Source organism: Sorex fumeus, unplaced genomic scaffold (genome assembly GCF_029834395.1).
Source record: "Sorex fumeus unplaced genomic scaffold, SorFum_2.1 ptg000029l, whole genome shotgun sequence".
Classification (NCBI taxonomy): domain Eukaryota; kingdom Metazoa; phylum Chordata; class Mammalia; order Eulipotyphla; family Soricidae; genus Sorex; species Sorex fumeus.
The window spans coordinates 12,369,223-12,395,247 of record NW_026606086.1 but is presented as its reverse complement, the minus strand read 5'-3'; the positions used below and the strand labels follow the sequence as shown (position 1 = coordinate 12,395,247).

General features: G+C 42.6%; 1 protein-coding gene across 2 annotated transcripts in view; it reads left to right on the top strand.

The window, feature by feature from the left end:
* NEDD4 (NEDD4 E3 ubiquitin protein ligase) overlaps positions 1 to 26,025 on the top strand; it is a 242,778-nt gene that overhangs the window by 102,529 nt on the left and 114,224 nt on the right. The gene's annotated exons all lie outside the window — the stretch shown is intronic.

Sequence of the window (26,025 nt, the reverse complement as noted above, 5' to 3'; positions counted from 1 at the left end):
CCCCACCGTCGACCCCTTGCTACTCAGGCCTTGTGACAGGAGACAGGATATGGAGGGAGGTCAGATGTGGCCAGTTTTGTTTGTATAAGTCTCACAATGGAGACGTTACTGGACCCACGCAAGCAAATCGATAACCAATAGCAGGACAGTGCTACAGTGCTGTCACTGTATCACTGTATCACTGTCCTCCCGTTCTTCATCGATTTGCTCCAGCAGGCATCAGTTTCCATTCATCCCAGCCCTGAAATTTAGCAGCCTTTCCTTACTTGCCTTATATAACTTTTTTTTTATGTAGCTAAGGAAATGTTTTCGTTCTTACCCCTTTGTCTCTACAGACGGTTCCCTTCTAGATGGGATGAGATCGAAATTGCTATTTATCTTAGCCTTTGAATGTACTTTAAATCACTGTATCACTGTCATCCTGTTGTTCATCGATTGCCTTGAGCAGGCCCCAGTAATGTCTCCCTCATCCTTGCCCTGAGATTTTAGAAAGTGCCACATTCGAGGCTCTTTCAGGGTCAGGAGAATGAGACCCATCATTATTACTGGTTTTTGGCATACTGAATATGCCACGGGGAGTTTGACAGACTCTGCCATGCAAGCAGGATACTTTTTGTAGCCTGCCAGATTCTCCAGAGTAAGAACTAGATAATAAGATGTCGTGCATCCGCATTCCGGGAGCTGGGTTTTATAGTCTCTGGGTCTTGGCCGTTGATGGGATTACAGAGCGCTGGAGGTAGTTGGTGAGTGTAACGCCTACATACTGGAAGATGGGGGATCTGGTGGAGGAGGCCCGAGTCCCAATCCGAGCAGGCTTGGAGATCTACCCCCGGTTCTCGCACACCTGGGTTCCTCTGCCAGTTCCTTCATGCGTGAGGCTCGTCCGAACGTGTGCAGAGTGGTCTTAAGCGTGGCTGTGGCTGGAACCGGAGGCTCTGCTCGGGGTTGGGAGGGAAACTCAACCCACCCTCCTCCAAGGGGCCCTAGTAAGGACAGCCAGGCGCAGAGGCAGGAGACTCTGTACTTTTAAAAAGTAAATAAATAAACTTTTATTTTAGATAATATAAATATCTGCACAGAACTTAGGAACTAGAACATTACCAGAAATCTTCAAAGCCTTCCAGAGACCCCCTCCCCAGTAGACTCTCTTTTTCCTCTCCACAGGTAGTGGCCCTGTCCTGAATATTGTTTATTGTATCTACATTTCTAAAATAATTTTATCATTTATGTATGTATCCCTGAAGAAACTGAAATGATAATTTCTGAAAAGAAATGCATATTTCTTCAACATGTTTTTGGATTAAAATAGATCACTTTGACTACATTCCTCTGTAACAGGCTAAATTTTAGTGCAGAATATTTTTTCACTATTTTTTTAAATTAAGTTACAGAATAGTCAAGTTCCAGATATATAGTGTTCTAGCAGCAATCCCACCACCAATATCAATTTTCCTTCCTTAGTTTCCCCTGGGGGCTGGAGCGATAGCACAGCAGGTAAGACGTTTGCTTTGCACGCGGCAGACCCGAGTTCGATTCCTCCATCCCTCTCAGAGAGCTTGGCAAGCGACTAGGAGTATCCCGCCCACATGGCAGAGCCTGGCAAGCTCCCCATGGCATATTCAGTATGCCAAAAACAAAAACAAGTCTCACAATGGAGACGTTACTGGTGCCCATCTGAGCAAATTGATGAACAACAGGAGTACAGTGCTGCAGTGCTAGTTTCCCTGGATCCTTCCTACCCCCCAGCCTGCCTCCTTGACAAGGCACATTTTAATATTTGCTTATTACTGTTTGGATCTCCTGCTTTGAAGTCATTGGCTCTGAGGTTTAGATATATCACACTTCTGCCCCACTAATGTTCCCAGGGCCACTGACCTCTTCCTTGATCCCTCCTGTCCACTCCCTCATACTTCTCCCCTCAATCTCTCTCCTTCCCTGACCTTCCTACACTCTTTGAAGGGCAATGCAGGGATGCCCGCTCTCCTGTTGTTCTGGAGATAAGTGAGATCATCCTTTGTCTGGCCTTCTTCTGACTTACTTAACGTGATGTCTTCCAGTTCCATCCAAGTTGCAGTCATTTGCTGTGCAGATTTTTTTTTAAGTAAAATAGTTTCTCATAAAAATGTGAGCGAGAAAGAGAGAGAAATTATACAGCATAGATTGAACAGATATTTGTCGAGTACAGTTTTATCACCTTTTTGTTGGAATTTAGAAACTTAAATAAAAAAATTTCAGATGTGCAGCATTGAAAATGAGCATTTCTATATACTGCATTAAAGTTACCAATCAAAGTCCAATTCTGTTCTTGCTTAGTTTTTGGATTACACCCAGCAGTACTAAGGGTCTGCTCCTGACTCGGTGCTCACGGGTTGTTCCTGGTGTTGCCACAGGGCTCACGTGGTACCAGGAACAGAACCTGGGGGTTTCACATTCAGACTATGTTGTTCAGTGCTGTGAGCTGTTTACCTGGCCCTCCACTTCTGTTCTTCACCAGACCCTTCTGTTTTCCCTTTGACTCTCATGTACCCACTTCTTTCCCTTCCCTTTTGGATTAAAGTCTGAGGTTATCTTTATTTTACTTAGTTTGTGTATTTTCTTTGTTTACCTGCTGAGATTGTATATTGTTTATTTATCCATCTAGCTTATTTCAGGGAGCATAGTAACCGCCAGGTGTATGTTTTAGCAGATGGCAGGATTTCAACCAGAAATATTACATTGTCTCTATATATGTACTCCCACTTTTATTCATTTATCACTTGAGGGGCAACTATATTATTTCCAGTTAGTTCTTGGCTATTGCTGATAGGCCACAGAGAACTAGAGGGGATGCATGTATCGCTTGAGGTTAGTATTTTCTATTTGGGGGTGCCAAGAACCCAGATAAGCTAATTGTAGGGCATTTCTGTTTTTAATTTTTTTTGTTTGGTAGCCACATCCAGCAGTACTCAGGAATTTCTTTTTCCTGGCTTGTTCCTGGCTCTGTAGTCAGGAATTACTCCTATCAGGCTCAGGGGACTATGTGGGGTGCCAGGGATAGAACCGAGGTCAGTTGTGTACAAGACAAGCATTCTATCTGCTATACTATTGCTCCACTAGTTTTAATTTTGGGGGTTTGAGGACAGGTGTTGGAACATTATATAACTGAAACCCAATCATGAACAACTTTGTAACTATGTATCTCACTGTGATTCAATTAAACAATTTTTTTTTTTTTGCTTTTTGGGTCACACTGGACAATGCACAGGGTTTACTCCTGGCTCATGCACTCAAGAATTACTCCTGGCTGTGCTCGGGGGACCACATGGGATGCTGGGAATCAAACATGGATTGACCCCGTGCAAGGCAAACACCCTACCTGCTGTGCTATAGCTCCAGCCCCTTAAACGATTTTTTTTAAATAATGATTTTTGGGTATTTTTCTGGGGGGACGGGACAATGTTTAGGGGTTGCTCTTTGCTCAGCACTCAGGAATTACTCCTGGCAATGTTCATGGAACCATATGGGATGCTGGGGTTTGCACCCAGGTCAGTCGCGTGCAAGGCAAGCATCCTACCCAATATACTATATTTTAACCCTATTTTTAATTTATTTCGCAGACTCTTCATACTACTTTTCCTGATGATTGTCCCATTTTATATCCCTACCAGTTCTGGAGAAAGATTCCTCTTCTCTCCAACACTTGTTTCTTGCCTTTTAGATAATAGCCATTTTCACTGATATGAGGGCATCTGTCATGGTCTCCTGTTGTTATTAACAGTGAAGTGAACGTGTCCCTGATTTATGGGTCTGGGTAAACTGTTCATGTAGTGGGTGAACTATTTGAATTATTTATGTGTCATCCATAAGGAGAGTTACTCATGTTTGTGTTTTCAACCTAAGTTATTTGTCTGGTCTTTTTGGTTACCTTTTGTAGTATGATGTGACTCTTTGTCATGGCCAAAATTGACACTGACATTTATTGGTACAAGAATACCCTGAGAGATGCCAATCAAAAACAACAGTGAGATTCATCTCACACCACAGAGACTGGCACACATTCAAAAGAACAAAAGCAACCAGTGCTGGCGTGGATGTGAGGGAAAAGGGACGCTCTTTCACCTTTGGTAGGAATGCCAACTGGTCCAGCCTTTCCGGAAAACAATATGGACAATCCTTCAAAAAGTAGAAATTGAGCGTCCATATGACCCCGCAATGCCACTGCTGGGAATATATCCCAAGGATGCAAAAAAACACAGTAGAAATGACATTTGTACCTTTATGTTCATTGTAGCACTGTTTACAATAGCCAAAATCTGGAAACAACCCAAGTGCCCAAGAGTAGACAACTGGTTAAAGAAACTTTGGTACATCTATAAAATGGAATACTATGCAGCTGTTAAGAGAGATGAAGTCATGAAATTTGCTTATAAGTATATAGAAATGGAGAGTATCATGCTAAGTGAAATGAGTCAGAAAGAGAGGGACATATATAGAAGAAGTGCACTCAATTGTGGAGTATAAAATAATATAACATGAGACTGACACCCAAGGACAGTAGACACAGACACCCAAGGACAGTAGACACAAGGGCCAGGAAGATTGCTCCATCGCTGGAAGCCTGCCTCATGAGCGGTTGCGGGGGTGAGGGGGGAGGAGAAGGCAGCTGGAATAGAGAAGGGATCACTAAGAAAATGATGGTTGGAGGAATCAGTCAGGATGGGAGCTGTGTGCTGAAAGTAGATAAAGGAACAGACATGATAACCTCTCAGGGTCTGTATTGCAAACCATAATGCCCAAAAGTAAAGAGAGAGTATGGGGAGAAATTGTCTGCCATGGAGGCAGGGGGAGGGTGGGAAAGGGGGAGGGGTACACTGAAGACATTGGTGGTGGGGAATGTGCACTGGTGGAGGGATGGGTGTTTGATCATTGTGTGATTGTAACTCAAACATGAAAGCTCGTAAATGTATCTCGGTGATTCAATAAAATAAAACACACACACATACACAAAACCCAAGAACACTGTGAACATTATAGTGTGCTCTATGGGGTGTCATGGTATATAAAAATAAAAATTATCCCGCTGATATTAACAATGTGATATCTGTAGAGTCACAAGTATATGATACGAAACATTTAAAACATTGAAAGTAAAATAAAAATAGCACACTGATCAGGATATTGTAGCTCCTTGTTTGTGATTTAGTACATGTACTTTTTACCCCAAACAATAATAATTCAAAAAACAAAAAACAAACACTGTCCTCCCGTTGTTCGTCAGTTTGCTCGAGCGGGCCCAGTAACGTCTCCATTTTGAGACTTGTTATTACTGTGTTTGGCATATTGAATACATCACGGGTAGCTTGTAGCTGCCAGGCTTTGCCGTGCGGGTGAGATACTCTTGGTAGCTTACCAGGCTCTCTGAGAGGGGCAGAGGAATAGAACCCGGTCGGCCGGGCTGGTTGCGCACAAGGCAAATGCCCTACCGCTGTGCTATCATTCCAGCACCAACATGGGAAATCTCAACACGGGACTCAACACAGGAAACCTCACCTGACCTGGACACAGACAGGATTCACAGATTGATAGCTCTTTCTCGATTCCGTGGGTGGTGGTGCATGGCCGTTCTTAGTTGGTGAAGCGATTTGTCTGGTTAATTTCGATAACAAACGAGACTCTGGCATGCTAACTAGTTACGAGACCCCCAAGCAGTCGGCATCTCCTAATAATTCAATCCTGAAAATATTTTTTCGTGTTTAAAAAATGGGGCTAACAATATTTGCCCTACCTATCAGATAAATAATAGTGCAAGCGTAAAACAAGATAGTGAACTCAGACACTTTCATGACAATGTACAGCTAAAGTTTTATTTAACACGTGTGTGTCTCCAAACCTTGGATACTATATTTTTGTATTAAAGCTCTAGCACAGGCTGTCAAGTGTGTTCACTTAGTTTGCATTCAAAAGGCAGCTTCCCTGAGGTAACTCACTTTAAGACCAAAGGGAGCAAGTGACCATTAGAACAAGGTGGTAAATGTAACTCTAATCCTATGCTGTGTTGCTAGCAGACCACCTGAAATCACAGAAGGAAAATAGACATTGTTATAATGAGTGATTATAGAGCAGTGAGTGGCTGGTTCGTTGTCACTTTATCTTCATCCTCCTGCTGCATTCAAAACTAAAGCAAGAGGGGCTGGAGCGATAGCGCTGAGGGGAGGGCGTTTGCCTTGCACGCGCCCGACCCGGGTTCGATTCCCAGCATCCCATATGGTCCCCTGAGCACCACCAGGATTAACTCCTGAGTGCAGAGCCAGGAGTAACCCCTGTGCATTGCCAGGTGTGACCCAAAAAGCAAAAAGCAAAAAAAAAAAAAAAGCCAAAAAACAAAACTAAAGCAAGAATATCTTCTTTTCCTAGCATATTCTCTTTGAAAAATTAGGATGAAGAATGCAGCTATAATATTTTTTTTCTTTTTGGGTCACACCCAGGGATGCACAGGGATTACTCCTGGCTCTGCACTCAGGAATTACTCCTGGCGGTGCTCGGGACCATATGGGAGGCTGGGAATCGAACCCGGGTCAGCCGCAGGCAAAGCCAACACCCTATCCGCTGTGCTATTGCTCCTGCCCGCAGCTATAATTTCAAGGAGGAGCAACTTCTAATATTTGGAAAATGTTTGCAAGTGACACTTTAGTAAAAGAATGGGCTTAGATTTCCATTTATCTTTTCAAGCCAATTATGAGACCTGAATGTTATAAACTATACTACAGCTATTCTTCAGTTAGCATTCTTGTGCAAATATAGTTTCAGTGTAATGGTGATGAGAAGAAAGAAGCCTATGTTGAAAGTGTCCCTGACTTCAGAATTACACCTGCATTTTTCCATCTCCTTAAAGACTCTGGGGACTCCTTAGTCTAGATTACTTTTTGTTTGTTTTTTTTTTTTTTTGGCCACACCCAGCAGTGCTCAGGGTTTATTCCTGACTCTGTGTTCAGGGATCACTCCTGGTAAGCTCAGGATATCAGAGAGGCTGGCAGAAATCAAACCTGGCTTGGCTGTGTGCAGGGCTAGTGCCCTACCTGCTGTACTATTGCTATGGCTCTGCCTTAGTCTATATATTTTATAAACCTGTGCTTCTCTGATTTAGTGAATCTATCACTAAGGATTCTCTCAGAAACTGAGGTTGAGATTTTAAGAAATGAATATTTGAAATTGTAGATCTGGCAAGTCTGAAATCTGTGAAGCAGTTTGGCAGATTGAAGATTCAGGCAAGAGTTGATGTTAGTTGTCTCAGTTGCCACATGTAAGAAAATGAAATTAGAACTGTATATCACAAACGTAAAGTCAGGGGATTAAAGACCTAGAGATTAGACCAGGATCTATAAAATGCATTTAGGGAAACATCAGCAGAAATCTCCAGGAAACTGAATATGGAGGAGTCATCAACAAGATGACCACAGTGTCCCAGCCAACAAAACCAAAAATAAGCAAATGGGACTATGTCAAATTAAATAGCTTCTGCACCATGAAAGAAAATCAAACCAACTAACAACAACAACAAACCCAAAAAAAGACCCTACAGCATGGGAGAAAATATTTGCACGCAGTACATCAGATAAAGGGTTGAAATTGAAGATCCATAAAGCAATAATAAAATTGAATAACAGAAAATTCTAACAATCCCATCTAAAAGTGGGGAAAGGAGCTAAACAGACACTTCCCAAAGAAGGCATCCAGATGGCCAACAAACATATGAAAGTGTTCATCATCACTTATGATTAGGGAAATGCAAAACTTTAATTGTGAGATGCCTGTGAGAATACCACCTATCAAAAAGTCTAGAAACAATGTTAGCAGGTTTGTGGTGAGAAGGAAAACCTCATCCACTGTGTGGGAATGTTATCTGTGTCAGCTTCTCTGGAAAGATGGAAATATCTCCCCAAAATAGGAATAGAACTACCATAAACCCAGCATTACCACTTCTGTCTATCCCCCAAATATAAAACTTAATTCAAAAGGATATATGCACATCTTTGTTTATTGCTGCACTTAGTACAGTAGACAAGTTGTGGAAACAACCCAAATGTCCAACTATGGAAGAATGGATCAAGAAGTTGTAATATATGTATACAATGGAATACTGTGCAGCTCTAAGAAAAAGCAAAATCCTGCAATTTGCAGCAAAATGAGTGAAACTAAAGGATACCGTACTGAGTGAAGTCTGTCAGAAGGAAAGGGTTAGAAGTGAAACGATCTCTCTCCTATGTGGGACTTTAAGATAACAGCTGTACCTTTCCAATAAGAATACTAAGCTCCTTGAACAAACACTATGACCTCTGAATACCTTTATTGCAAATCATAAGGCACAAAAGGAGAGGGAGAGGAGAGAGAGAGAGAGAGAGAGAGAGAGAGAGAGAGAGAGAGAGAGAGAGAGAGAGGAAAGATGCCTGCCATAGAGGCAGGCAAGAGGAGGGGGGTGATGGGAGGGAAACTGGGGACATTGGTGGTGGAAAATGTACACTGGTGAAGGGATGGGTGTTGGAACATTTATATGGCTGAAACCCAGTCATGAATTTTGTGATGGCCTATCTCATGGTAATTCACCTTTAAAAAATTACACAGCAAGATAGCATCAAAGGGCTAACGGCAATATAATAGAACTAATTACACAATTAAGTTGGAGTGGAGGGGGATTGAAAGGGACAGGTGTTAGGGTCCTTAGGGGAGGGTGATGGGTACAGGGGTGATGGATGTGGTGTTGGAATTATGTGCATGAGAAATCATCAACAATATTGTAACCCACAAAATCTCAATCAATGAAAACAGAAAACTCAGGAAGATTTTGTGTTGTACTTGGGTGTGTGTGACACCTAGCAGTGTTCAAGGGCTATTACTTGCTCTCTGCTCAGGAATGGTGATCCGAGGTGTGCTTGAGGGACCACCTATTGTACCAGGAATCAAATGGTGCTGGCTGCATGCAAGATAAGTGCCCTACCTGCTGTATGATCTATCCGGTTCCTGTGTTGTAGTTTTTAGGTAGAATTGCTGTTCCTTGGGAAGCCTATGTGTGCAACTAAGGCATCTGATTAGATGAGGTCCATTTGCATTGTGGAGGGCAATCTGTCTTGCTTAGAATTTATTGACTTATGGCCAAGAAGGGGCTGGAGCAATAGCACAGCAGGTAGGGCGTTTGCCTTGCATGCAGCCAACCCGAGTTCGATACCTCCATCCCTCTCGGAGAGCCAGGCAAGAGACTGAGAGTATCCCGCCCGCATGGCTGAGCCTGGCAAGCTCCCCATGGCAAGCTTCCCGTGGCCAAAGACAGTAACAGCAAGTCTCACAATGGAGATGTTACTGGTGCCCACATGAGCAAATCGATGAACAATGGGAGGACAGTGCAGACAGCGGCCAGTAAGATGTGTGCAGGAGCCCCAGGTTTAATCCGTAGCACAATAAGCCTCTGAGCATCAAGCAAGGAGAGGGTGAGCCCCAGCTCCCCAATTATTGATTCACATGTGGATTCAATCTCAAGATAATCTCTGTGCCACCGTCCACATCGTGTAAACCAAATATATGGACCAGCGGCTTGATCAGGCTGCCACATAGAGCTGATCACCATAGTGGTCTTGGGCCTTGAAAGTTCTAGTCAGTAATTCACCCAAGGACAGTCACACAAGGGCCAGGAGGATTGCTCCATGCCTGGAAGTCCACCTCATGAACGGAGGGGAGAATGCAGCTGGAATACAGAAGGGACCACTAAGAAAATGATGGCTGGAGGAATCAGTCGGGATGGGAGATGTGTGCTGAAAGTAGATAATGGACCAAACGTGATGGCTTCTCAGTGTCTGTATTGCAAACCATAATGCCCAAAAGTAGAGAGAGAGAGTATGGGGAGAAATTGTCTTCCAGGAGGCAGTGCTAGGGTGGGAAAGGGTGAGGGGTACACCGAGGACATTGCTGGTGGGGAATGTGCACTGGTGGAGGGATGGGTGTTTGATCATTGTGTGATTGTCGGGTAGGGCGTTCGCCTTACACGCGGCCAACATGGCCGACCTGAGTTCGATTCCTCCACCCCTCTCGGAGAGCCCGGCAAGCTACCGAGAGTATTCGATATGCCAGACACAGTAACAACAAAGTCTCCAATGGAGACGTTACTGGGCCCGCTCGAGCAAATTGACGATCAACGGGAGGGCCTTTGCCTTGCCTTGCCTTTGTGATTGTAACCCAAACATGAAAGCTTTTAGCTATCTCACGGTGATTCAACAAAATTAAAAAAAAAAAGAACTAGTCAGTAATTAGGGTTATTCAGAGTTACTCCAGTGCATTAAATAATCCCATTGTTTGGACACAGTGATCAGGAACTAACCATTTTAGATTAAGGGGGCTTGGGCTTCAGTTTCATCCTCAAACATGTCTTGTTCTATAGTATGAAATTTCCCTGGATGGAGGCTGCCATCACACTCCAGCTCCTCCTTACTAGGACTGATGTTTCTCATGTGCATCTGTTTTACTTTTTTTTTTTTTTTTTGGCTTTTTGGGTCACACCTGGCGATGCTCAGGGGTTCCTCCTGGCTCTGCACTCAGGATTGACTCCTGGAAGTGCTCGGGGGAACCCATGGGATGCTGGGGATCGAACCCAGGTTGGCCGCATGCAAGACAAACGCCTTACCCGCTGTGCTCTCGCTCCGGCCCCTCTCGTGCACATCTGTTTAACGGAAGGGATACATTTCCCCCAGGGTTTGATGTGGAGTTTCTGTGATGAATGGTTCAGATCCTGTGGAACCCCAGCCAGAGCCAGCAGAGCTAACCCATCCGCCTTGCTTGAATGTGAGTTCCTGGAATGTTGGCAGCGTGGGGGCTACTCTGATCCCACTTTGCCTCCACTGAAGCCCCCTTGCAGAATATTCTGATAGCATTCTCTCTCATCCCAGTGCAGCGTTTCTTTGTTTGTTTGTTTGTTTGTTGTATTTCTTTACAGTAGTCCGTGAGTCAACCTTTGGGGCAAAGAGTAGCCACAAGTGATGCTCTTGAGGAACAGGGCACCAGTTCCCGTGATTCTTGGCCAATGATGCTGGCAGTTTAATTCTAGGACCCAAGGATGCAGCAGTGCTGTTCGGGCCCTGGTCTCTGATCAGGCACTAGGGCCACCCATGGTGTTCAGTTCCATCACTACACCTGGTGATGAAGAAGAAAATGTGTGGCACAGAGGTCAAGCTGGGGTCAGCCTCATGCAGGGCGTGCATTTTATCCCTTGTCCTATCTCTCCACCCCTCTGTGATCAACTTTAAGGAAGAATCTAGATGGTCACTGTGTGCTCAGCCAGCCAGCTAACCTGCTGTGTGGTTACTCTGCTGCCTCCATACCCAGAATGGGCTCAGGGTCAAAGGAAATGCTTCCTTGGTGTTCTTTGGCTCTTGAAACTTCAGCTCTTGCCCTTTGAAACTAATGCTTATAAGTAAATCTTCCCAAGGGGCAAACTTTTTTTTTCTGCATGATTATCTGGGGTTCATTTTTGGTACTAAAAAAGCAAGAAGAGCTTTGCTGGTTAATTACTTTCAGATCACATCACTGCCATGAACAGTTTGAACTCATTGATGAGCCGATTCGAAGGGATTCATTCTTTGAGTTAGTGGGACTGTAATCCTGACTTAAATGAGAACCTTAGCATCATTAAAGAAAGCTGAAGTTATTTGGAGGCAATGTAAAGTGTGGGATCCACTTGATAAATTTGGGATGAGGAGGGAATATTTACCAAAGTCTATAAAATTATAAAAGAAACAGGCAACATTAAATGAAAGTGACAATACATTTAGCAGCATTGTGCAACAATTATTGCACATGTTCCAAAGTGTAGTACCGTCATTCTAGTAAGAAATATAATTTGGTAGATTTAATACTTCTGTTTTTTCATATATTAGTTGATTAGAAGTACCGTTTAGAAAATTATGATTGAGAACAGATCTGTTTTTTATGTGTTATTTTTTAACTGAAAATCAAAAAATACTTACTTAGAAAAATATAACTTGGGTGTAGTACCATGTGGTGTAAACAACTGAACTGTTTTACTTTTTACTTTCCTATGAATGAGCCAGTATATATTTATTACTGCAGTTCCAGCTGTAAAATTCAGGTAAGGGATTTAAATACACCCTAGAGTATTATTTAAAAATAAGTTTGTTTCTTTCAAATAGAGCACCTAACTTGGTCTATGACATTTAGGAGAGAAATTAAAATATTAAACTTTTATTACCTAGTAAACTGAAAATAAAGGTTAAGTAAATACGAAGCAGAAAAAATATGCATGTATATATACACACACACACACACAAAATCATAACCTCTAAAAGGACAAACAGTTTACTGTTCTCTTACTGTGGGAGCTTTATCAGCAGTAGTAAGTAATTCCACTTCTGGGGTAGGGCTGGTACCCTAAAATGTAAACAAGTATGTACTTTGTTTATATAAAGAAATGTGCAGCCTGGGTTGTATTTCGTTTTTAGATATGAAACAGCTAAACAGATTGTTTCAAAGCACCAGTAGGGGCCAGCAAAGCACTCCTAGAATTTTTCAGAACAGAATTGGCATTGAGATATGTTTATTTGATGTGTTAAATCCTTTTTAGACTTCTTTACTTACCACAAACTTTAAGCAAATGGATTGCAGGGACAGTGGAATGAAATATCTTGTGTGTTCAAACTATATTGGGGCATAGTGTTTCTGTCTAATCTGCATATATTTTTAATGGAATGTTTGCTCACGCTGTTTCTTGGCAGAGTTTTAATAGTCAAAATATAAATGGCATCATTTAAAGACTGTACTGTTTGACTGGAAAAGTCCTTAAGTTTACAGGAGAAAACGCTCACTGACAGCTTCCCTTAAACTTTCCCCCACTCCGATTTGTGCTCAAGTTTTGCAATAGTAGTATTAAACTACTTATGTGTTAAGTTTTCCACTTTTTACAAGTAGTATTTTGGGAACTAAGGATTTATCTGTCTGAATGCTGAAGGTTTTGTTTATCCGCAAGTTTTGATATCTCCAAATCTATGTGAGTGTATTTTTCTAATTAAAAAAAAATAACTGTATCTTCCTTTCTACATTAACTAAGTTGCCATGACTTTTAGTATGGTTGCTGTTTGGAAATTCAATCTTTGATTTGATACTTACTTACATGGGGTTTCAATCCTACCAACTTCCTGTAATTCTATCCCTCTGGGTAAAAATATTAGTGGTCGGACTCTGCGGGAGAAAGTATAGGCACCCTGTTTCACATAGTTAAATGTACATTTAGTAGAGTTGGAGTGCAAAAAATACTGTTTCTACTTGAAATTCTGGAAGATTGTTATTCTTGCCTTACTCATTCATGCAAATTGGAGAAGGTATAATTGAAACAAGGTTGGCAGTGTTTGAGGCAGTGTGCCACGGCAGCTGAGCTCAGCTTAAAGGTCGCTGGAAATCAAGTACTTTGTAAGTGAAGGCATTTTGACTACAAGCGATTCAAGACATTTTGGAAACGTCAGACTCAGAAGTGGGTCGTCTTTTTTTTTTCCTGCTATGATATCTGGTATTTCAGGTCCTGTTTGGATTTAAGGATTTAAGAACTCTTTCATGCGCCACAAATGATTTTTTCTTTTGATGCAGTGCAGCTGCTTCTAGCCTGTCTACTGACAGAGATCTTTGTTATGACTTTCAGCCCTTAACATGTTTGGAAATGAGAACAAATGGCACAAAGCTTACGATTGCACTTTGCAGCCCGAAGAAGCAATACTTATCCTTTGTCAGAAAACTCCGGAGATGATTTGGATAGCAGTGTTCACATGTGCTTCCAAAGACCAGCACGGATTTCAACATCTAACGTTGTTCAAATGAAGCTGATGCCCAGGCAGAATGCACTCACTTCGACAGTCAAGGAAAGTGTTCCGTCTCGGGAAAGCCCATCTGTTCCTTCCCCTGAAAATGTTCGTAAAAAGAGCAGCTGTCTACAGATTTCACTGCAGCCCACAAGGTATAGTGGATGTCTTCGGTCTAGCAATGTCTTAACTGATGTTGAGGACGCTCCATTTCCTGGTGCCCTGAAGGATGGCATTTACAATATTGCCGTGGCGGAGAGTGAACCGAGCCCCGTGAATGACTTTCACCTTTTAGGCAGTTCTGCCGTTTCTAGCAGTAGCCTCAGTAACTTTTTAGCCAGCGAGAATGGGTCTTACAGTAGTAACGGGAGTGACTATGGATCTTGCACAAGTATCACCAGTGGAGGTTCCTATACCAATAGCATCATCAGTGACAGCAGTGGTTATACTTTTCCATCAATGGACGATCCTTTTTTTAGTGGAAATTCATCTTCCGACAACACTTCCACTAGAAGTGTGCCAAGCAGGATGACTGCTTCGTGTGATTTTTTTGCAAGAGGTACACCCACAATTCCATGTGTCCAGGATGACTTAGGGCATGGACTAGAGATTATGAAGCTGCCAGTGAGCAGGAACTCGAAAGTTCCACTGAAACGATGTTCCTCCTTAGTTATTTTCCCGAGGAGCCCTTCGAACACGCCACCAGTTTCCCCCACAAGGACAGCGGGTACTCTTCCCAGCAAAGGATCCTACCAAACTTCGCACCGGTTTACTGTCTCTCCTAGTGAAATTGCCCACAGTGAAGATGGTCCTGGTGCTAAGGGATTTCTTGCGACAGCTGTCAATGGTCTTCGGCTATCTAAAACAGTCTGTACTCCCGGAGAGGTAAGAGACATACGGCCACTTCACAGGAAGGGCTCTTTACAAAAGAAAATTGCTCTTGCAAGTAATAGTCCAAATCAGACCGTCTGTGAAAAATCAGCAGGTGGGTTTTCTTATGTTTCTGTGTGTTTCACCCAACCAAAAGCAACGGCCTTCGACTGCGAAACAGCAGATGGTGATTATAAAGCAGAGAGGTCAGAAACTAAGCTTCGTCCGAATTCAGAGCATATTAAACTTCAGAATAGAACTGCCGAATGTTTGCTCTCCTCCCCAAATGTAGATTATCAAGTAAATATCAGTGGACAACCAGAGAGACCAAATCCACAGATAAACAGAAACAATGCTACTTTGCAAAGAAGTATTTCATTGGGAGGAACTTATCCAAATGTTTCCTGTTTATCCAGCCTTAAACACAATTGTTCTAAGGGGGGACCAGCTCAGTTACTCATAAAGCTTGCATCTGGAAATGGAGGTAAAGTCAATAATTTATCAGGAGTGAGCAACAGAGAATCCACAGATCAACTGTCTGATTCTTTGAAACATTCTTGTAAGGTAAGTTTCCCCTGGTTTTGGAGAATGTAAAGTTACTAGTACAACTAAAATGAAACATTTGGTTAAAATTTATTATAACTTAGCAGCTTCACGTGTGGGCCAGTTCCTCAGCTAGCGAGTATTTTGTAGAACTTTATATTTGTAAGTCTGAAGAATCCAATCGGTTTTCATTCTATTTGTTATATGCATTAAGAAGGTGATGACAATCATCAGACATTTTATAGTATTTAAGTAAATTTATCTCAATAACATTTTACCTTGGAATATTACCTCTTCCCCACCCTGATCTGTAAGGTATATTAAAGTCCAAATTATATTACTGAAAAGTAAGCACGAAAGTTTATAAGTCTGTAACTGTATCTTACGGTGATTCACTAAAAAAAAATAAAAATTAATTAAAAAAGATAAAGTCTAAATTATATTTTACTCCTTTCTTTTAAAAAAAATGCTCATTTTGTATTTGCTTCTCCTTAGTCATTTTGAAATAATTATGCTTATGCAAATACTAAGTAAATAATAAAATGTTCATAAAAATGTGAAAATCTCATTGTAAGTGAATATAAGGAAAATTTTTCTCTAAACTTCAGGTATTTATTATTTAGATCATTGATAAAAACTATCTTCTACATGTTTAAAGCAGAAGAAAAGTAAATGGTATTTGCATTTGTATATACTCAACCACAGGAATTTTGTTTCCACCCTGTTTTCCTTTAGCTATGAGTTAAAGCTACCTTCTAAAATACAGCTTTCTCTTTCGGCATCATTGAGTATTGAACTTTATATTTTAATTTGGTTTTAGTAGCTAGACATTGACAATAATTTCTAGTTATCGTTACCCTGTTAATGTATTTTTAATGTGTTAGTATTAACTCAAATGAATCTTAACCAAAGTAATTCATTATGTGGTTTGGCCTTTCTAAACTACTTTAAGGATCTTTCACTTAAATAGACCTAAAATTTCTTTATTTAAATCTTGACAGATTCCAGTAAGTTTTAGAAAATTTAATTCTTACTAAATTAATTCTGTATGATGGTACATAAAGTAATAGTTTTTAAAAAGACTCATCTGTTTATCTACGTATAACAATCAATATTTGTATTTATGTTTTAAAACAAACTTCTGAATAAGGTAAATAAAAATTAAGGTAATAAAAAGATAATAAATTACTTTGGGTAGATAAAATAGTAAGGCATTACTATTTAATTTTTCTTTTATAATCTAATGAGTATAATTATTGATACCCTCACTGTAAGCAACTCTTTTGTTGAGAATGGGAAAAGGTCATATTTCAAATTCTGATCTATATTTTAAAGTACTTAATTCCACCGAGAAAAAACAGCTATTTGGTGATTACAGTCTCTCCCATTGTTATGCTCCCTAAAAGAAAATAATTGAATGATACTCTGAAGAAGCACCTTACTAGTTCACTAGTTTAATTGCATGTATCTTGTAAATTTGTTCCACATTTAATGAAATAATCTGAAAGAAGTAATTAGATGTAAGTATCAACATATTCTTAAGACAGTTGATTTTGTGGTATACCAAAGTGTGTTATTGCTGATTTTGAAAATTTTTATTTTTAATAAAGTCTGGTTAAATGAATTTTGTTTAGCTTACATATATATTTTATTGGTTTTACTTAAGTTTAGGTAAGCATTTATGACAACCAAATGCCTAAATTTATGTATATTCTATTCTTTTAGTTGATAATTGGATTATAAAATAGTAGAAATGTGTGTTGTTTTCTGTGAGAGTTTTTAGAAGCTCTTTTATTTTATTAAATCACTTCTCTTCACAAGAGTACTTTAAATAGTATTCTGAATGTTAAATTCAAATTATGGGTAGGTCTAGGTTGATCCAATTGAGGAATGGTAAATCAAAAGCTTGTTTCTAGAGAAAAATACTAATGCTTCTTTTTTCTAAACATGACAGGGTCAACAATAATGGGGTTTTAGAAATAATCCCGTGTTTATCAATAATTATACATTAATCTAATTATAGTGGTGGATTGTAGCGCCTTTATAAATAAACAGCTCCTAAAATATTTCCCATGACTCCAGTTAGTCTGGGTTAGTATTCTGATACGCTGAGTCTGGATTCACATTTGACAAGTTGATATTAGAGTAGCATTTAGTAATGTCAGCTATCTGCACTGAGCAGCCGTGAAATTAAAGCACTGCTTTGAGGAGGACCCTGGTTTCTAAAACAGTGAGAAGTCTCCAGATTCCTCTCTTAGGTCTTTAGCTACCATTCTGTAGCAGCACGATATCGAGTTCCTAGCTCTCCATAATCAACAGCTCGTTAATGTCTAATTTTTTTTTTAATCTGGTGAGAACTTGTTCCTGTCTCTAAGACACCGGCTCTGTCCTGTGTTTACAACCTAGAAAGAAGATGGGATTTTACAGTTAGCACTGTGATGGGTGCGTGGGCATAGCAAAGAACATATCTGACTGGCGTATGTTTCTTATATGTTCCTTTTGAACCAGGGCATTATCTTTGTAAAGACCGTAGAACGACTTTTGATCTGAAAGCAGGTATTTGATGTTGTAACTGTGCATTGTGTGTTCTGTTAGCTTGATCAAGTCGTACCAACTGGTACTTTTTAACTTGTTACGAAAATTACTGTTGTGAATGTAGATTGCTGTTTTATCTTCTCATTTTCTTTTTTTAAAAAATTGTAGTGGGGTCACAAGAGCATGTGCATTTAAACTTTATTGTATAGACTTACTACCTCTCCACTATCACCAGAGTGCTCACAACCCCTCCTGAATTATTTCTGGTCCCTCACCTCTCTTCCAACACCTCATCTATTGTTCCCTAAGTTTCTTGTGCTATGTGTTCAGAAGCTCATTTTATTGACCCCCTATTTAAAATGCCTTCATATTTGCCCAAGCTTGTACATGTCTTTCATCCTGCACATATAAGAATTTTTCCATTAGAAAATCTGGTATCATCTTCCCTTTTCATTTATGTTATAAAATCTTTTGTCTGTTGTGTATTGCTTAATCCTGGATAGGTCTATTGCTTAAACTAAGGTAGTAAAACTTTAAAAAATGTACATCTTAATGACTTCAAAGCCTGAACACTAACCTCAAGATCATATATTTTAATAATTCCATTATTTCGTTGCTTCTCCTCAAATATCTGAGTTTTTTAGAATTTGGTTTTTGTGCCACATGCAGCTGTACTTAGAGTTTACTGGCTCTGTGCTCAGGGATCACTCCCGGAGGGGCTCAGGGCATGCTATGTGGTGTTGGAGATCAGATCCAGGTCGGCTGCATGTAAGCCAAGACCTCACCTGCTGTACTGTCTCTCCAGCCCCCAAAAGGGCATGTTTTAAAGAAGGACATTTTTAGTGCTCCATTATTTTCTCAGACTTTATAACTGCATATTTAGAAACATGCACTTAAGTTTATTTTGAACATACACTTAATTTTTCCATAAAAACATTTCCCCATGATTATATATCATATAAGTTTATAAATATTGATTCTAAAACCATGATGCTACAATTTATAAATATGACTCTAAAACTGTGATGCGAATAACCATTTTTAGAAATTCCGTGAGAAATGTACGCTTGTATATGCTTATTTGTAAGAACTGAGTAATTACAATATTAAACTCAGAGCGGTTTGTGGTATTGAATTGTTGGCTTCAGAAACAGTATTTCTCTGTAGATGTTTTCTTTTTTTTTTTTTTTGCATCTATTTAGCACACAGGCTACTGCCATGCTGTTTGCCAACTCGTTCACCTGAACGCTAGTAATAAGAGATAATAAGGTATAGTCTCTATTTAGGGGATCTCCCATTCAGTAATGAAAGACGCACTAATAAGCAACAAGAGCAACGATTCAGTGTGTGTGTAATGTGCTAAAGTAGAGGTATGTTGGAGAAAGAGTCCAAAAGCTTGAGTGAAGAGGGGAGGCTGGGCGCTAGAGGGCTTCAGTCGGAGGTGACATCAGAGCTGGGTGTTGGTAGGTGAGTTAGAGTTCACCACGCCAAAAAAATCAGGGAGAACATTCCAGAACAGAGAGTCTCAGTCTCAGCCCTGTTGACATTTCCGGCTTCCATTTTGTTACGTGGGGCTGTCCTGTGCTTTGTAGGGTGTTTACCAGCATCTCTGGCCTCCACCCACTGGATGCCTCCAGTATTCCTCTGACCCACTGTGACAATCAAAATATTTCTCACAAGGCAGCTCAGATAGAGAAGGGAACACCAAGTAAAGGGTGTTTGGAGGACCTGCTTGGGATGGGAGATGGTGCTGAGAGTAGCCTTTAGGCCAAACATGTTGCCACTCAGTGCCTCTTTTGCAAACCACAGCACGCAAAAGGAGAGAGAGAACAAAGGGGAATGCCCTGCCACAGAGGCAGGGTGGAATGGGGGGGCTGGGGGCTGGGAAGGGTACTGGGATCAGTGGTGGTGGAGAAAGGGCACTGGTGGAGGGATGGGTATTCGATCATTGTATAATTGAAACCCAAGCACGAAAGTTTGTAAGTCTACAACTGTACCTCATGGTGTTTCACTAATAAAAATTAAAATTTTTTTAAAAAGGTCATGTTAAACAGCATGAGAAATGATGTGAAGATGCATAATAAATATTAGAAACTAAAAAATAAATAAAAATGGGGCTGGAGTGATAGCACAGCGGTAGGGCGTTTGCCTTGCATGCAGCCAACCCGGCAGAGCCGGGTTCGATTCCTCCACCCCTCTCGGAGAGCCTGGCAAGCTACCGAGAGTATTCAATATGCCAAACACAGTAACAAGAAGTCTCACAATTATGATCAATGAAAAAAAAAAGATTTCTCTCTACACTGCCAAAAGGGACCCCCTCAGGCAAGGGGAGCTAGCTTGAGAGTCACCCGGATCAGGCTGGAGGGAATCTGGGGGTGACTCAGAGGGCCGGGGTGCATACGTGACATGTGCAGGACCACAGCCTTTCAAGCGCCACTGGGTGTAGCCCAAATGGCTTCAGGCACTACTGGAGAGAGCAAGAGCGAGAGAGAGAGAGACAGAGACACAGAGAGACAGAGAAGAATAATCTCACTGGCCTCAGTTCAGTGGGACCCAGCCCTCATCGGAAGAGACCCTGGGGGTTAATGGGCCATTAGTCCAGTTGGGCCTAATGGCCTCTATGGGCTTACAGATGACAGTCGATCCAGGCGCATCTTTGTTGCAGAATGGAAGACACTCTGCGGTTATATTTTTTGATGCCATGGTTTTATCACCCTGAGGATTGTAAGTAGATCCCAAAAGTCCAAGTTTTCTTAGCTTGAGTGACGGGATGGAGGTGCCATGGTGAGATGGGAGATTCAGGAGTAGAAGAGGGAATGAAGCAGAAATGGGGCTTTCACATGTGTCAGTGCTGAGAGGGAGCTGGGGCACTGTGCTGTGGTCGTCAGCAAGGTTGGAGATGCAGGGCGTGAGCTCAGGAGAGAAGCAAGTGCTGGAACTGCAGCCCAGACAGTTTTGCAAGATGTCAAAGTCTCAAGTAAGGATGGATTGAAAGCATGAAAATTCATCAAGGGGAAGAGATGCATCAGAATTCTGGGGCTGCCAACTCTGTGTAGACAGTGGAACAGGAGCTTAAAGGGAGAAGAAGAGACACTAGGGGAAGCAGGCAAGGTGCATAGAAATCTAAGGGAGAGCGAATCCAGGGGTACTACACACAGCGCCACAGAAAAATGTGTGTATTCATTGAAAGTTAGGGCAGAAATAGGTTCTGCGGGGGCTGGAGCGATAGCACAGCGAGTAGGGCGTTTGCCTTGTACGCAGCTGACCCGGTTCGATTCCCAGCATCCCATGTGGTCCCCTGAGCACCGCCAGGAGTCATTCCTGAGTGCAGAGCCAGGAGGAACCCCTGTGCATCACCAGGTGTGACCCAAAAAGCAAAAAAAAAATAGGTTCTGGGGTTGGAGCAGTAGTACAACAGGTCAGGCTCTTGCCTTGCATATTGCTGACCCAGGTTCAATTCCTAGCTTCACTCTTGGTCCCCCGAGTCCTAACAGAAGTGACCCCAATGTGCAGAGCCAGGAGTAAGCCTTGAGAATTGCTGGGTGCAGCCCACCCCTCAAGGAATAGGTTCTGAGAAGTAGTGTGCATTCTGCTTGACGTGAGAATGAAACAGGGAAGGAAGCAGAAGCATCCTTGATGAGTGTGATGGGATAGGCACGAGAAAGTGTAGGCAGAGTATATATTTAATACAGAAGACAGGATATTCAATGGAAAGAACAAAAGATGCATTCTCTGTCTGCAAGCATAGTGCATTTTTATTTTCCAGGAGGAAGGCCTCTGCAACTCTGTTCTTTCACATTATAACATAAGCTGAGAGGATGAGCATGGAAAGCAAAAAGGGAGATGCACCAATATGAAATGGAGATAATAATAGGAGTGAAAACTTTTAGACTGCCTGAATAGCGTTACTGAAACTTTCAACCTCCTTTCTTACCACTACCAACAAAACAGAACAGGGCCAGAGACATAGTCCAGGAATTACAGGGTTTGTCTTGTATGTGGTCAGCCCTTGCTCACACATCAGCACTGCATATGGTCCCTTGAGCACTGCCAGGAGTGATCCCTAAGCACAGAACCAGGAGTAAGCTATGAGCTCAGAGCATTGCATTCTAAAAAAATGAAACAAACAAAAACAGCAAACCAGCTTTCATGTAGAGAACAAGTCAAGGTTTAATTAAGGTCTCATTGAAGGAACTACCTGTCTTTTTGTCATTGGCTTCTTCCAGGACAAGGGGCCCACCTGTGCTGGCTATTACGAGGTTCTGTCTCTCGAGACTCATACTCCCTTTACTTAACAGATGACTGTGCAGTGCAACAACATAGACCAGAGACTAGAAGCCTATTTTGCAAGAGGGACTTGGCAGAAAGATGCGTTAGGTAGCCATGCCCTGTCAGGATAGGAGTGAATGAATGATCAAAGAGGGAGCCAACAATCTTGTTAGCACACTCAGGGAAATGCCAGAAATTTGACTCAGCTGTGTGGTTCAGTATCCCTTCTTTGCCCATGTGTGAGATTGGGGGACTGTGGTCTGCAAAAGAAAGAACAAGAGGGGTTCGGATCTGTCTCTGTTCAGTGAGGTATATAGGGGAAGCTATCACAGGATGCAGCTGTTGAAAAGGATTTCACTCTGAATGAAGTTTAACCAGACTCTGCAAGTCTGACTCCAACAGGTATAAGAACTCGGAAGGGTGAGAAGCTGGGTTATCTGTGTCTTGTGGGCTTATTGGTCATGGACTGGTCACAATGAAGAACTCCTTGACCAAGTGAAACCATAAGGTTTCAAGTTATGCTCTAATATATCTGTGGTGGGAAAACATCAGCCTCCTCTTGACTTAGATGTATTACAAAACCATAATTACATTGTATGGAAATGTGTGATTTGTCTTAGTAGAAAAAAAAATACTAGCAAGCAAGTGGGGATGAAGCTCAGTGGCCTGGCCTGGCATGTGTGACTCCTGGGGTTTGATCCTAACAGCATGCGTGTGTGTGTGTGTGTGCGCACACACACACACACACACACCGTTTGTGCATGTATATAATAAATATCACTGTCATGGTCACTGTCCTCCCGTTGTTTACAATTTGCTCAAGCGGGCCCAGTAATGTCTCCATTGTGATGATTGTTACTGTGTTTGGCATATCGAATACGTCACGCGTAGCTTGCCAGGCTTTGCAGTGCAGGCGAGATACTCTCGGTGGCTTGCCGGCCTTTCCGAGAGGGGCGGAAGAACTCAGGTTGGCCATGTTGGCCACTTGCAAGGCAAACGCCCTACCCACTGTGCTATCGCTCCAGCCCATATATATTTAATGTAAATATTTATTTGGAGTAAGTCAAAGAAGACATTATTCTTGTACAAATGGAAGTTTTTCTCTTTTCCATCAAGAATATATACATAATGTATGACATTATATAATGTAAGATACACACACACACATACATATATATTACCAGGGAAAATAAATACATCAGAGATTTTGGTAGTATGGTGGACAACGTGTAGTTTACAACTAAGCACTAAAATAATTCTTTTTTGTTTTGTTTTGTTTTGTTTTTTGTTTTTTGTTTTTTTTTTTTGTTTTTTAATTAATTAATTTATTTATTTATTGAATCACTGTGGGAAAGGTTACAAAGCTTTCAGGTTTAGGTCTCAGTCATGCAAATATCAAACACATTTCCCATTACCAATACTTATTTTTTTACCATGAAGAACCCCAATAAAACCCCACCCCCCACCCCTCCCAGTCCCTGTGAGGCAGATGAATTCTAGTTAACACTCTATCTGCTTTGATTAGATTCATTGTTTCAGTAAAAGATTCACCACTATTATTTAGAGTTTACCCCCCACCAAATCAGACATGCTGAAAAAGCATTGTGAAGTGATTTGCTTTCTACAGCTGGGTTCAAGAATTAAATGTTGGTTTTGGATTTCTGCTATTTTACTTATTGACCCTGGAAGTATTTCTACTGAAAGTCAGATAGTTAAGAAATTGGTTTCTGTGCTCTGGAGTCGTGGCTGTGCTGGAGAGCCGCTAGTGGGGGGCAACTGGTGGCCTCGGTAGGGCGTGAAGGGCGGACCGAAACGCCCCCCTTCCCATGAGGTTTTAGTCGCCCCCACACCCCCAGCTCATACCTGCTGTCCACAGGGCTCCCATGCGGCCGCCATCCTTCTTTCCAGAGAAGAGAGGGCGAATGGGGCAGCCCCCTTTCCCCTCCGGGCAGACATGATGGCCTGGATTAACGCATAGTCCGTTCACTTTTCTGCTCCAAGCTGCCGGGTTCTGCATTAAGTCCTTGTGCTTCTGGGGCTGTGGCTGTGCTGGAGAGCCGCTTGCGGGGGGCAACTGGTGACCTCAGTAGGGCGTGAAGGACGGACCGGAACGCCCCCCTTCCCATGAGGTTTTAGTCGCCCCCACACCCCCAGCTCATACCTGCTGTCCACAAGGCTCCCATGCAGCCGCCATCCTTCTTTCCAGAGAAGAGAGGGCGAATGGGGCAACACCCTTTCCCCTCTGGCAGACTTGATGGCCTGGATTAACGCATAGTCCGTTCACTTTTCTGCTCCAAGCTGCCGGGTTCTGCATTAAGTCCTTGTGCTTCTGGGGCCGTGACTGTGCTGGAGAGCCACTCGCGGGGGGCAACTGGTGACCTCGGTAGGGCATGAAGGATGGACCGAAACGCCCCCCTTCCCATGAGGTTTTAGTCGCCCCCACACCCCCAGCTCATACCTGCTGTCCACAGGGCTCCCATGCGGCCGCCATCCTTCTTTCCAGAGAAGAGAGGGCGAATGGGGCAGCCCCCTTTCCCCTCCGGGCAGACATGATGGCCTGGATTAACGCATAGTCCGTTCACTTTTCTGCTCCAAGCTGCCGGGTTCTGCATTAAGTCCTTGTGCTTCTGGGGCTGTGGCTGTGCTGGAGAGCCGCTTGCGGGGGGCAACTGGTGACCTCAGTAGGGCGTGAAGGACGGACCGGAACGCCCCCCTTCCCATGAGGTTTTAGTCGCCCCCACACCCCCAGCTCATACCTGCTGTCCACAAGGCTCCCATGCAGCCGCCATCCTTCTTTCCAGAGAAGAGAGGGCGAATGGGGCAACACCCTTTCCCCTCTGGCAGACTTGATGGCCTGGATTAACGCATAGTCCGTTCACTTTTCTGCTCCAAGCTGCCGGGTTCTGCATTAAGTCCTTGTGCTTCTGGGGCCGTGACTGTGCTGGAGAGCCACTCGCGGGGGGCAACTGGTGACCTCGGTAGGGCATGAAGGATGGACCGAAACGCCCCCCTTCCCATGAGGTTTTAGTCGCCCCCACACCCCCAGCTCATACCTGCTGTCCACAGGGCTCCCATGCGGCCGCCATCCTTCTTTCCAGAGAAGAGAGGGCGAATGGGGCAGCCCCCTTTCCCCTCCGGGCAGACATGATGGCCTGGATTAACGCATAGTCCGTTCACTTTTCTGCTCCAAGCTGCTGGATTATGCATTAAGTCCTTGTGTTTCTGGGGCTGTGGCTGTGCTCCAAACTTAACTCTGATTTTCAGGGAGAAACGTTGGGTGGTTTACTTCCCATGGATCACTTTGTATATAGAGAGATGTCGCGCGGCCGCATAAGCGGCCGTGTTGTTTGGAGGAAAAGTCCTAATTCCCGCATACTCGAGCTGTGCTTGTAGAGGCTTCTGGTCACCGGGGTTCCATCTGGGGGAGGCGGGATGCGGTACCTACCCCATCTGGGACGTCCCGATGATCTCGGCTCTTTTTGGAACCTGTTTTTTTTTTTCTTCGGGAGCTGTGGATCCCCGCCCTCCATGTGGCTCTTCTCTTTGGCTGTATGCTGTCAAATAATTCTTAACTTTTATCCTTTACTTTCTTATAAGAGATGAGGGTATATTTTATAATTTATTATTATTATTTTTTATTTTTAAAGGAATTTGGGCTGAAGCGATAGCATAGCAGGTAGGGCATTTGCCTTGTACGCAGCCAACCTGGGTTTGATTCCTTAACTTCTCTCAGAAAGCCGGGCAAGCTACCGAGAGTATCTCGCCCACATGGCAAAGCCTGGCAAGCTACCCGTGACATATTCCATATGCCAAAAACAGTAACAAGTCTCACAGTGGAGATGTTACTGGTGCCCGCTCGAGAAAATCTGTGAACAAAGGGAGGACAGTGCTATAGTTTTAAAGAAATTTACTTAGAAAAAAATGTGAGGGGAGAGAAAGAGAGAGATAGATCTCAAGAGAGAACACAGGCTTCTCCAGAGAGGGA